The sequence below is a fragment of the Erinaceus europaeus genome, chromosome 5 (assembly GCF_950295315.1).
Source record: "Erinaceus europaeus chromosome 5, mEriEur2.1, whole genome shotgun sequence".
Lineage (NCBI taxonomy): Eukaryota > Metazoa > Chordata > Mammalia > Eulipotyphla > Erinaceidae > Erinaceus > Erinaceus europaeus.
Window position 1 is genome coordinate 5,446,285 of NC_080166.1, and position 13,868 is coordinate 5,460,152.

The 13,868-nt window shown below is 37.0% G+C and overlaps 1 protein-coding gene across 1 annotated transcript in view; it reads right to left on the minus strand.

Annotated features, from left to right (window-relative positions):
* The window catches only part of HCN1 (hyperpolarization activated cyclic nucleotide gated potassium channel 1), a 313,690-nt gene that overhangs the window by 58,514 nt on the left and 241,308 nt on the right, over nucleotides 1-13,868 (minus strand). The window lies entirely within an intron of this gene.

Below are 13,868 nucleotides of genomic sequence, written 5' to 3' on the forward strand. Positions count from 1 at the left end.
ACATTGACGCCCTGCGAAGAAAGATAATCTGCGAGAATTTATAATAAAGTAGAATGAATATTAGGTTGAGTTTTTTAAGCCTAATTTTACATCTGATAGTTAATTTAGATGCTTAATTTGGTTTAATCAAGTAGTCAATAAACTTTAGTGTTCACAAGCCTGGGTGCAGAGCTGACATTTGGGAATGCACATTTCCAGGCTTAACTCCAGAGGCTGATTCTATTAGTGAATCTCACATCATTACACACACACACACACACACACACACACACACACACACACTTCAACACACACATATGCATGCTTTTCTTTTTCAATTAACAACCTACTGACCCAAAGCATGAAAGCACAAAGATGCTGGAAGTTTATGAGAAGTATTTCAGACCTCACTCCAGATCATGAAAGAAGAAACACACATCTTAAAAAAAACCCACGTGACTCTCACACACTTTGTATGTTTCTAGTGCTGGTGGTCATGGAACCACACTTTGAGAAAAGTAAATGAGGTCTCAAAAGTTAGACTTCCTGTGTGGATGATAAGACTGAGTACAAAATAAAAAGAAGGTAATCAACCAGAATGGAGGTGTTTGAATGATAGTCTTCCCTGAAGGAAAGCACATTTAATATAGCATTTTTTTCTTTTTTTCTTCTTTATTTTTATTTTTTTTTTGCCTCCAGGGTTATCACTGGGGCTCCCGGAGGCCATTTTTCCTCTTTTTGTTGCCTTTGTTGTTGTAGCCTTGTTGTGGTTATTATTGTTGTTGTTGATGTCATTTGTCATTGGATAGGACAGAGAGAAAGGGAGACAGGAGGGGAAGACAGAGAGGGGGAGAGAAAGACAGACACCTGCAGACCTGCTTCACTGCCTGTGAAGCGACTTGCCTGCAGGTGGGGAGCCGGGGGCTTGAACCGGGATCACATGGGCTAAACCCACTGTGCTACCGTCCGACCCCCAGTATCATTATTTCTTAAAGAAGCTCATGTATTGATAACAGAACTCTGGCTAGAAGGTCACTTGACACTTCACAATTATTATGATTTTAATTGACAATCCTCTTTGGACATTATCTTCATACAAGAAATGTAATTTTCTCATGAAATTTGCTTCATTGTTACTGCTAGACTGTCCCCTCCAAGTGCATCTTATTTGGATGAGGGGCAATATAAAAATCTAGGAATTTTTAATTCATTTTCAGGAAATCTATGCTTTTAAGCATAGGCCTATTCATCTAGACAGAAAATAACCCATTCTGTGTCACCTCTGCAATTGCAAAACTCACCGCTAACTGGCTAAATACAAATGTTACATGTATTTGGGACAAAAAGGATAGAACTGGAGGTATTGTGTAAATAAAAATAATAGAGAGATGGAAGACGACCACCAGATAACTTCACTCATATGTAGGGCGCATGTGTTTAAAAAAAAGGGACAGGCATGGTTACTTTAAAATTAACACTGGGGTAATGGACTATGTAAAATGAAACAACATTTCCCGATAGCCCTGTGTCAAGAACACCTGTGACTAGAGATGGTTTATAAAAACCAAATATGAACTGACCAAGCACAGGCCAAGTGGATAGGAACTACAAGTGCTTAAAATAAGCCCACCCCAGGCTCCCCTTCTCTGACGTGGCTGATCTCTTACCCCAGTATGACTTGCTGGAGCACACCTTGGGGTGGGTGGGTAATGCATTGTTTCCTTTAATTCTCTTAAACATTTGTCTTCAGAAATATGTGGGAGGGGTGAAAGAGAGGGAAGCAAACTATTTGTTTTTAATTTTTATTTATTTATAATTATTTATTTATTTATTTATTCCCTTTTGTTGCCCTTGTTTTATTGTGATAGCTATTATTGTTATTGATGTCATTGTTGTTGGATAGGATAGAGAGTAATGGAAAGAAGAGGGGAAGACAGAGAAGGGGCAGAGAAAGACAGACACCTGCAGACCTGCTTCACTGCTTGCAAAGCGACTCCCCTGCAGGTGGGGAGCCGGGGACTCGAACTGGGATCCTTAGGCTTGTCCTTGCACTTCGTGCCATGTATGCTTAACCCGCTGCGCTACCTCCTGACTCCCTGCTTTGTCTAATTTACAGCTGAAGGTATCAACTGTAAGGCATATTTAACAATTCTCACCCATAGTTTTTACTTCTCACTCTCACCGCATTGATTTTCCTCTCTCTTTAATAAAATAAACCTTGCCCTCACATTAGCCAGTAAAGAGTCTATTTACCAAAATTTATGCTGCTACTTGGCCTAGAACTCATCAAAGTGGGGAGGGGCGGCAGAAGCCAGAGCTACTCTTTCTCAGGGAAAGGTGGAGAGTTTCATGACTTGCGTCATGTGAGAATGTCAATGCATATCCCTGATATCTTAAGAGTTCTGTAGACCATTTTCAGATCACTAAAAATAGAAAAAGAACAAATAAAAAAGCAATATTATTTGGTAGCCTGGGACGTGGCACAGTGTTTGTTCCAGCCTGAATTCCTGAGTTCCACCTCATCAGCACTGTTACAGAGAGACACTCTGCTTCTCTCTCTCTCCCTCTACATAAATAAATCGTTTTAACAAGTTATTTTATTTTTATGATATCTCTCTCATCATAAATAAATAAATCTCTTTAAGAAGTTACTTTATTTTTATGAGAAGTCTGGGTTAGTTGGCTCTAGTTTATTTTCTCCCTCACACAAATTATTTAATCATTTTTTAACTTAAGTGTAATAGTTTAGCATATAATGAGGCACATTTAAGGAAACCTAGGAAAAAGGACAGAAATTCAGATTTTGACAAGTTAAATTGAAGATACCCACGGTATATCCTAATACTTAAATGTAGGTCAGGCACCAGGGGAGAACAGACAATGCTCAATGCCTAAGGAACACTGAGGGGTGATGTGTCAAGCAAGGAGAAGAGACAAACAGTGAAACTTACAATTTAAATGAAGCCAGGTCATGGAGTTTCATCAGTTAAGGGAAGTGATGTTAGTAAGATGTGAGGAAGAATCAGAAGAAATTGGTTAAAGGAATCCAAAGAATAAAGCTTCTTTTTAACTATTTTTAATTAGAGGGTTAATGGTTCGCAGTCCAGTTGTGGACACATAGGCACCATTTCTCACCTCGCCATGACAGGTGTTTGCAAATTATTCTCACCCCCAGTTCAGCTTCTGCTCCATCATCATGGACAAGGACCTCAAAGCCCCTCTCCCCTCTCCTTCCCCAGAGTCCTTTGTTGTGGTGCGGTGAACCAAACCAGTGAAGGTTTTACTGTGTCTTTCCCCTCTCTGTTTTCACTTCTTAAGTTCTGCCAGTAAGGGAGATTATCCCATATACATCCTTTTCTTAAAAGTTTCAAGGAAGAAATACTCAAAGGAACAAAATCTCCCAAAAGATGCATTGGGCAATGATTGTCAGCTCTGGGAATTATCTTGTAATATTTGTTAGGATATAACTGAAAACAGGAGACATAACTAATAATACTTGAAGGAATAAATGAGAATGCCTTTTCCATGTTATGGCAAGAAAGAAAAATAACCAAGTACTCTTTGGAGAATGTAATTAGTGGCAGGAGGACAGGAAAATAAACAAGATACTAAAATTATACATGTGCTGAAAAAGTAAAAAAAAAAAAAGAGGCAGATTTCCTTTAATTATAGTAACATATCATATCCAAAAGATGCCCTGTGACAATAATCACCAATGAATAAATCAGAAAAATCAAAGGAGCAGATGGAATTCTTTCCTGAAAATACAAAATGAAAGGCTGATCTTTTGAGATCGAAAGAGACTGTGAAACAATTACCATGTAAAACTCAAAGTAGTTTTACTTTTAAAATATTGTGTCTAGATATATTTAAATCATGTGCGCAAATGCTATTTAGATGAGACCTAATAGAGTTTATGATGAATGGAAGGCAACATTCCAGTCTGAAACCCACTGGTTTCACTTTTCCCATGTCACAATTTTTTAAGTGTTCTGCCTCCATCACTGAGCAATACTTTTCAGCTGCCAATTCTTATATAGACTAATTTCAGGCATCATTTGTGAACATTCTGACACATAAAAGGTGGCTTACTGTTTTTACATTCTCATATATTTTGTTTTCGTGTTACTGTATTCAGTACGACCTGTTTCTCTGCTTTCATAATCAGGCCTTGTTGTTACCAAGTATATCCAACCAATCAGAACAGCAAAGACAAATATCAAATCTAAAGAAATAGATTCCTCAAGTCCTGGGACAGATAAATGGCAAGATAAATCAGAAGCAAACAAATATGAAGAAAGAATATGAAAAATACCATTGTATTTAGTAGTAAGAATGCCATTATGAACTATTCCTATGCTTTGTTTTTTTAAGTTTAGTTTTTATTATCTTTACTTATTTGATAGAGATAGCCAGAAATTGAGAGGAAAGGAGACAGAGAGGGAGAGAGACACAGAAATATCTGCAGCACTGCTTCACCACTTGTGAAGCTTTTCCCATACGGGTGGGGACTGTGGGCTTGAACGCCTTGTGCACTCAACCAGGTGTGAGACTACCCAGCCGCCTTCCATTTCCTCTCTAGCTGCTGTTCTCTCTCTGCCTTTTCTTTACTGTTCCGCTCTGGTCAGTGTATAACTAGCTGTCCTCTTTCTGCCTTCTGCTTGCTACTCTCTCTGGCAATTTTCTTAATAAAGTTCCTTTTGCTTCTTCCTTCTATACTTTGCTTGTTGTAAATCCCTTCACAGACTCCGGAGAGGAGGCATATGTCAATGCGCCTTCTCACCTCCTTTCTTATGCTATAACTGTGATATTGTTATTGACTCCTACCCTAGTATCTTCTGTAGTTTTCTGCAGCGTATCTTTATTTCTTGTACAAAAAGCTCCATAGTTTACTTTTTGAGTTTCGGCATATTCATCTCTACATTACCATTTGATATCTGTAACTGAATTTACTAGACTCCAGAAATCTCTAAATATTTCTGTCCATGTAACAAAGTGCCAAATGGAGGATTTGGCAATTACTTTTAACTCCTGGACTTTTAAATAACTGTTAAAATTCTGTTGTACAGTTTAAGTGCCATTTCAGTCTCATTTCCCACCCAACCTTCTTCTCATACCTCATATCTTATTGACTTTTCTTCAAAAGTAGAGTTCAGTATTATTAGTTCCTATATTTTCTTTTTATTTATTAATTCTATTGGCTATGGGAACAGTTGTACAAGCAAATAACTAAGAATGGTTATTTTAAATTATATTAAAATTATAATTTAAATTTATATTATAATTTTAATTTAAATGAATCATTAATTATTTTAAAAAATAATTTCTTGTCTGAAAATATCTATTAAACTGGATTTGACTAATCACAAAAATGCCTATAGAATTATTCATGAGGGAGTCGGGCGGTAGTGCAGTGGGTTAAGCGCAGGTGGCGCAAAGCTCAAGGACTGGTCTAAGGATCCCGGTTTGAGCCCCCGGCTCCCCACCTGCAGGGGAGTCGCTTCACAAGTGGTGAAGCAGGTCTGCAGGTGTCTGTCTTTCTCTCCCCCTCTCTGTCTTCCCCTCCTCTCTCCATTTCTCTCTGTTCTATCCAACAACGACGACATCAATAACTACAACAATGAAAAACAACAAGGGCAACAAAAGGGAAAATAAATAAATAAATATAATTTAATAAAAAAAGAATTATTCACAAAACTTTCATGCTTGGATGGCAAGATTTTATTTATTTATTTTTATTTACCATATATATATATATATATATATATAGAGAGAGAGAGAGAGAGAGAGAGGGAATCAAGAGGGAGGAGGGAGGTAAAGGGGGAGAGAGAAAGAGATGGCCTGCAGCCCTGCTTCATAGCTCATGAAGCTTTCCACTGGTAGGTGGGGACTGGAGGCTTGAACCTGGGTCCTTGCACATGATAATGTGTGTTCAGCCAGGTGCACCACTGCCCAGCCCCACCCCTGGATGGCAAGATTTTGGGTTTGATCCTCTATGTAGAAAATATGGTTTCTATTTTTCATCCAGTTATCTAATGGATTATAATTTTTTGGCATTTCCTGTACAGAATGTGTCCTAAAATTCTTATAAATTATTTTAATTCCTTATATATTCATTTATACAAATTTTATTATTATTTTTTGCCCCCAAGGTTATTGTTGGGACTCAGTGCTGGCACTATGAATCCACTATTCCTAGAGGCTATTTTTTCCAATTTTATTGGCTGGGAAGACAGAAATTGAGAAAAGATGGGAGACAGAGAGGGAGAGAAAAAGTTAGACACCTGAAGACCTGCTTCACTGCTTGTGAAGTGTCCCCCTAGCCCCCCACAGGTAGGGATCCAGGGGTTTGAACTCAGATATTTATTAGTGTCCTTGAGCTTATACTATGTACACTTTTCCAGGTGTGTCACTGCTTGGCCCGCTCAAATATCTTCTTTGAGGGGATATAAAATGCTAACTGGTAAATGTAAGCAATTCTAATACATCTATAAAATAACTTTTAACCATATTTGTATGGTTTTTATGTCTACAAAAATGATATTATAAAACTAAAGTATCCTATTTTGTATTCACTACTATTTTCCTCATCCTAGGGACATACCTAGAATGAGGAAAAACTAGAAGTTTCAATAATTTTCTATTTCCCTGTAACATGATCACTACTGTTCTGGTCAAACTCACTACCCTTAAACTCATTCCTAGCTTCCTGACCACAGTCTCTATATCTGTGCAGATATGCTTTCCCGCGGTTCTAATTCACTTTTCAAATTGAGGATAGAGAATTTTCTTTCTTTCTTTCTCTCTCTCTTCCTTTCTCCCTTTCTTTCTTTCTTCCTTTCTCTCTCTCTCTTTCTTTCTTTTCCTCTCTCTCCCTCTCTTTCTTTCTTATTTTTAAGGGGAACGTAATTAATCTCACTCTTTTCCTTAAAGCCTTTTAATGGCTTCTGTGTACCTGGAGGATAAAATCCAAGTTTCATGGTCTACACGGTCCTCTCAGGATTGATTTTTATACATTCTCTTTGCTAATTATTTCTTCAATTTTTCATTTTTTCCCAGTCTTTAAACCTACCCTAGTCTCTACATGCTTGAGATGGTTCTTGTACTTGTAATATTCTTCACCAAGACATTTCCTGACTAACTTATTTTTTAATATTCTCCTTAAATGCACTAAAGATGTAGTCTTAGACTGCAGGCAGGTATACTATGAATGCTGAGTTATTTATTTATTTATTACTGGATAGAGACAGAGAGAAATTGAGAGGGAAGGGGGAAATAGAGAGGCAGAGAGACACCTGCAGCCCTGCTGCACCACTTGCGAAGCTTTTCCCTGCAGGTGGGGACCAGGGGCTTGAACCTGGGTCCTTGTGCACTGTAATGTGTGCGCTTAACTGGATTTTCCACCCCTGGGACCCCGAATGCTGAGTTTTTACCCCTTTAGTTATACTAGGATTGCTTGAATGGCTTATTAAGTATCTATCTTTGCCAGTCTTGTTCAGCAATGCATTATGTTCTCAAGTGTTCACTGATTGAAATTTGTTACAAAATTCCTAAAAATTCTTTGGATAAAGGAAACAGAATGCTATCTCTGTCTATTTTCAGTAGTAATAGTGGTATCAGTGGGGACTGGCAGGTGGAGAAATTCTTCCCCATGTGCTGAAGTTCTGGATATTTCATTAGTATTTTTTTTCTAATTGGGTACTATTGATTCAGTGAGACTATGAACTCATCATTGAAAACCTAGCTCCAAGGACACAAGGCTGCCTGCTATGAAACTGAAAGGGAAAGTGCCCTGAGATCCATGTTGGGCTGGGCAAAAAGATAAACAAAAAAACAACAAAGTTCTCAGCACTCTGCTTATTGGAACTTTTCACAAGAAACATTTAAAATGGATTTGGAAAACAATATGGCAAAGATCAGAGACTTAAATCATCTACCCTATCCTGTTTCCTTGGTCCTTCAGAATATTAAGTCAGCTTTGTGTCTTATCCTGGAAGAAGATGAAGATTTGGTGAAGGGTAAGGTATACTCATGCTTAGCCTGTACCCTATGATAACAACCATCCTACACCAGTGATTAAAAAGGGAAATATAAGGGGCTGGGTGGTGGTGCACCCGGTTGAGCTCACGTGTTACAAAGCGCAAGGACCTGGGTTCAAGCCCCAGGTGCCCACCTGCAGGAGGAAAGCTTCACAAGTGGTGAAACAGGGCTGTGGGTCTCTCTCTGTCTCTTTCCTCTCTATCTCCCTCTTCCCTCTCAATTTCTAGCTGTCTCTATCCAATAGACAAATAAAGATAATAAAATAAAATAAAAACATAAAATATAAACCAAATATCTAAATCGTAGAACCTACATATATTCTTCTTAGTATTTGAAGATGTTAGTAGTATAATTTTTCCTAAAAGAGTCTTATATTTATGATTCATTACATCCTTATGCCTCTATTTTTTTTCCCCCAAGTACCTTTTGTACAATTCTGTTAGGACATTATTCAGGATAGAACAAAAACTAGGGGAAAAAAATCTTACTGTAGAATGGTACTCTTGGCTAAATTAAAAACACATAAAAATGTCAAAGATAATTACTTTTCCATGTGTATTCTGGATAAAAGAAAGAGTGTGGAGTGATAACAGAGCCAAACGGGACATTTAGTTAACAGTTGGGGTTGTCCTTTTCAGTGATGCTCTACAAATGTGTACTCTGGTGTACGGAGGAGTTCTGCAGCTAATGTGTCTTGTGCTTAATTAAATAAATAACGAAGAGGAGAAGATTATCTCCATGCTATTCAAGCAACCAAAGGGTAATAGTTCCCAGATGTTAGGGAATACATTAAGTATGCAGAAATGTCCACAATTGGCATCTTTAGAAAACAATCTACTTTGTTATTTAATGGCCAGTGCCAATGGTAACTAACAACAGTGGTAAGAATGACAAAACTTAGATGATCCACAATTTACAAAGAACATTTGTTCTTCCTTACAATCCCAGGTGGAAGGCAGGAAAACTGTACTTGTTTTCAGCAGAGGACTATCAACAGGACAGTGCAGTCATCTCACTGGGAAGAGGATCTCTGAGCCACCGCTTTGCATATCCTTAGTAAAATCATAAAACACGCTGCGACTTCCTGCCATTTCCATAAACTCTACTGAAATAACAGTGCTTTATATCACTATAGGTCAACAGTATCGCAGTTCTATATGCACTGATCTAGAGGTTCAGCTTCCAACTAGCGTCAAACTTTACCTGTTCTACTTGCCCCCAGGGCCTCCTGTAGCTTTCATTTCCAGAATACAAGGGCCTAATTTGTTTTATTTTGTTTGTTTACTTGTCTTGCTTCTTTAAACTAAAAGTGTTTCAGTATAAAGTCTTGTGGTTGGTTAGAACAGGGCTCAGATAAGTCTTTCATGTGTAAGACATTCTCTTTATGGATTGATAGCTACTTAAGTTTGAATACATTTCGAAACTTCACAATTTTGACCTTCCAGTTTAAAGATTGATATATGTAGGGGCCAGATGGTGGTGCACCTGGTTGAGCGCACATGTTACAATGTACAAGGATCCTGGTTCAAGGCCCTAGTCTCTACCTGCAGGGGGAAAGCTTTTCAAGTGGTGAAGCAGTGTTGTAAGTATCTCTCTCTGTCTCTCTCCCTCTTGTCCTCATCCTTCCCTCTCAATTTCTGATTGTCTCTATCCAGTAAATAAAGATAATACCAAAAATCTTTTTTAAAAGATTGATATATGTATATGTCTTTAATTTTCGTGAGTTTAGTTAAGGTTATTATTATTTTTTAATCTTTAGTCTTCTTTCATGAGTGACAAATACATTCTTTCTCCTTATAATGTGTGCTACTTTGTTTAGGGATTTTATCATTGTATGAACTTAGGGATAGTTACTGACCAAGTTGAACAAAAATCATGAGGTTAAATAATTTTTGGAAAGTATTCACACAATTCACATTTCAACCTAAGTTGAGTAATAGCCTAAAATAAGAATAAATCAACCACTGTTTCATTCTCAGGTGATGGAAATATAAGAAGTTATTGAGAAAAATCCAAAATGCTTTGTACAAAATAAAATATTTAAAAGAAAGGATTTGATTTAGTATGATCCGCTAGCCTGACAGAATTAGGGATAATGCTTAGAAACTATAAGGAAACAGATGCTAAACTAAAAGGAGGTTTATGAATGTTCAAGAAATTAAAAGATTTCCAAACAAGCATGTGCTTTTTAAATATATTTATTTATTATTTATTTATTTATTTTTAAAATATTTTTTTAAATTTTATTTATTTATTCCCTTTTGTTGCCCTTGTTGTTTTATAGTTGTAGTTATTACTGTTATTGTCGTCGTTGTTGGATAGGACAGAGAGAAACGGAGAGAGGAGGGGAAGACAGAGAGGGGGAGAGAAACACAGACACCTGCAGACCTGCTTCACCGCCTGTGAAGCGACTCCCCTGCAGGTGGGGAGCCGGGGTTCGAGCCGGGATCCTTATGCCGGTCCTTGCACTTTGCGCCACCTGAGCTTAACCCGCTGTGCTACAGCCCGACTCCCTTAATATTTATTTTATTTATTTATTCCCTTTTGTTGCCCTTGTTGTTTTATTGTTATAGTTATTATTGTTGTTGTCGTTGTTGGATAGGACAGAGAGAAATGGAGAGAGGAGGGGAAGACAGAGAGGGGGAGAGAAAGACAGACACCTGCAGACCTGCTTCACCGCTTGTGAAGCGACTCCCCTGCAGGTGGGGAGCCGGGGTTCGAGCCGGGATCCTTACACTGGTCCTTGTGCTTTGCACCACCTGTGCTTAACCCGCTGCGCTACAGCCCGACTCCCTAGCATGTGCTTTTTGAAATTGTAACTTTCCTGCCAAAAAACATGCTCAAGCAAAAATGGACATCCACCAATCAAGGAAAATGCAGAAGTCAACTGAATGATGAAAAGGTCACTTAGAACCCAAAATTTCATGACAGACACTGACTTTCTTATTTACCTTGAACCTAATTTCCATTTTCAGCTTTGACTAGTTGAACTCTTGTGCATTTGTTAGATAGTACTAATAAAATAAATCTTACTTTTAAAATGACTTCTAAACTTATAAAATGTGAAAAATATGTATCGTGGACCGAAGACAATTCCAAGATATTGTTCATCATTTAAGGTTTTATTTTATTTTATTTGTTTTTTATGAGGCAGAATGCTTGAAAGAACTTGCCCTTTGGCAATAAACAGGTCTGAACTGAAATTTCATCTCTTATTTTTGGATTACATGGCTTTAAGCTAATAACTCAATCTCCTGATTCTCTGTTTCTCCACCTAGTAAAGCAGTATAACAAAAATTATAGAAACTAAGTCTCCAGGATAGAATATACATTAGGACACAAATAATTAAGCAAATAAATATACATCTATATCTCTGTGTGGGAGCCAAGGTTGCTCACACTTCTCTTCAGCTGTTTTGTCAGTCAGTAAGAGAGACAGAAAGGGGCAAATACCAGACTTCTCCTTCAACCTGACCCATAAGCCGGGCTAGTTAAACGCTCTGACCTGCAGAATATTTCTCCAGAGTCTCAAATATATGTTATGAAGAGCAAAAGCAAAGACTTGAACACATTAAACCTATGAAATCATTATTTCCTATAGGTCCTATGGATGTCTACTGCATACTTTTAACCACATTCTGAAATTATACTGATGCTGAGGTTATAGGGGCATTAGTGTTCTAAATAGGCGAGCTTCCGTTATTAAATATCTTTATAATACAAATTAGAAAAACATATCTTATGTCCTCTGATATATATATATATATATATATATATATATATATGTAAAAAGTAAACTGCATAAGAGTTCATGTCCTTGGCATCTGGTAAAATAGCTCCTACGTTTTCTTTTTCTGCCTTTTTTTTGCAGCTTCACTGGGACTTGATGACTGTGAACTTTTCCCCCTCTAGCTAGAGAGTGAGAGACAGGAGACACAGATAAAGGAAAGGCGGAACAGACCGGCTCCGCCACTCACAGAGTGTCTCCTCTGCTTCCCTGTAGAGACTGAAGTTCTGAATTTGAGTCCTTGTACATAATATCTGTACACTTAACAGAATCTGTACACTTATATAATATCTGTACACTTAACAGAATTAATATCTGTACACTTAACAGTCCTTGTACATAATATCTGTACACTTAACAGAATCTGTACACTTATATAATATCTGTACACTTAACAGAATCTGTACACTTATATAATATCTGTACACTTAACAGAATTAATATCTGTACATCCTTGTACATAATATCTGTACACTTAACAGAATAAATATCTGTACACTTAACAGTCCTTGTACATAATATCTGTACACTTAACAGAATTAATATCTGTACACTTAACAGAATATCTGTACACTTAACAGTCTGTCACCGAGACTTTTTAACTTCTTTCAAGAACTGTACCTCCTTTTTTCACATTAAAGATGCAGTACTATTATGTTTTATTCTATGCCAGAGTATTATACGGAAATCTTCTTTATTACAATACAAGAAACTTTCCGGGACTGTGTGATTATGATATTTCACTGATGTTCAAAGTGACATTAATTCCCTTACTCTTTGTATAACCAGAAAATATTAACTGTTATTTCTTTTTCCAGAGAAAATGGTACCGTCAAGGTAAGTATGCTGTGAGCACAGTAATTATTAGCAGCTCTCTTCAGCATAGCTGAAGAAATGCCGTCTTTTTCATCAGGAGCGAGTTGTTCTGATAACGCAAAGCTCCGATGAAGGGAACAAAGCTAGGTTCCTTCTTCAGACATTTTCTGAAAATTAATCGACATAAGAAACTCAATAATAATACATACAGAATGAGCAGGTGCAGAAATAAAGCACATATTCCGTTATTTTAATAAGGTCTATGTCCACATATACCTGATGAATTTGAATATGATACTTTTCTTAGAGAGCTTCTCTGATATGAGAACATTTCCACACAATAGAATGTAGGTGCCAAGGTTTCCCCTCTTGTTGTGGAAACTTCAAGGCTAAAATGATCACTCTAGTGATAATTTGTTGCAAATGATTATAACATTCTTTCTTTTGTATACTTGGTACCACAACTGCCAACTTTAAGCTTTTGTGAATTTTTGTATTGCACTTATTGAAAAAGTAATTATCATTTTAAGACACATGATTGAAAACTATATAAACTATGTTTAAAGTCTGTGAGGAAATAAGACAATTCTTTCATCATTTTAAATAAATGTGTTTTTAATTGATATTTTTGAGTTAAATTTCATGTTAAAACCTAAAAGGATAAAATAATGCCCAAAGTAGTATTTCTATATAATTTTACTACCAAAAAGGAAGGAAATTATACAACGCATGAATGACATGGAAACATCTACAAAATTGTCAGCAAAACCCCATAGGATTTACTTATTTACTTACATTCTTAAACAATAAAAATTCTCTATCATGAGATAACCTTGATAATCTACTTGCACTGACTTCTTTTTTATTATTTATAAAATAATAGAAAATATCGACAAAAATATAGAATAAAATGGGTAAAACTCCACACATTTCCCAGTGTTCCATATCCCATCCCATCCGCTGATAGCTTTCCTATTCTTTATCCCTCTAGGAGCATGGTCCAAGGATCATTATGGGGAGCAGAAGGTGGAAGATAGGTCTGGCGTCTGCAATTGCCTCTCTGCTGAACATGGGCGTTAACAGGTTGGTCCATACTCCTAGCCTGTTTCTATCTTTCCCTAGTGGGGTGGAGCTCCGGAGAGATGGGGTCCCAGGATACACTGGTAAGGTACACTACAATTTCTATAGTTATTATTTAAGAAAAGTATTGCCTATAAGAGCTTGCTGGATATTCTAATGATTGATG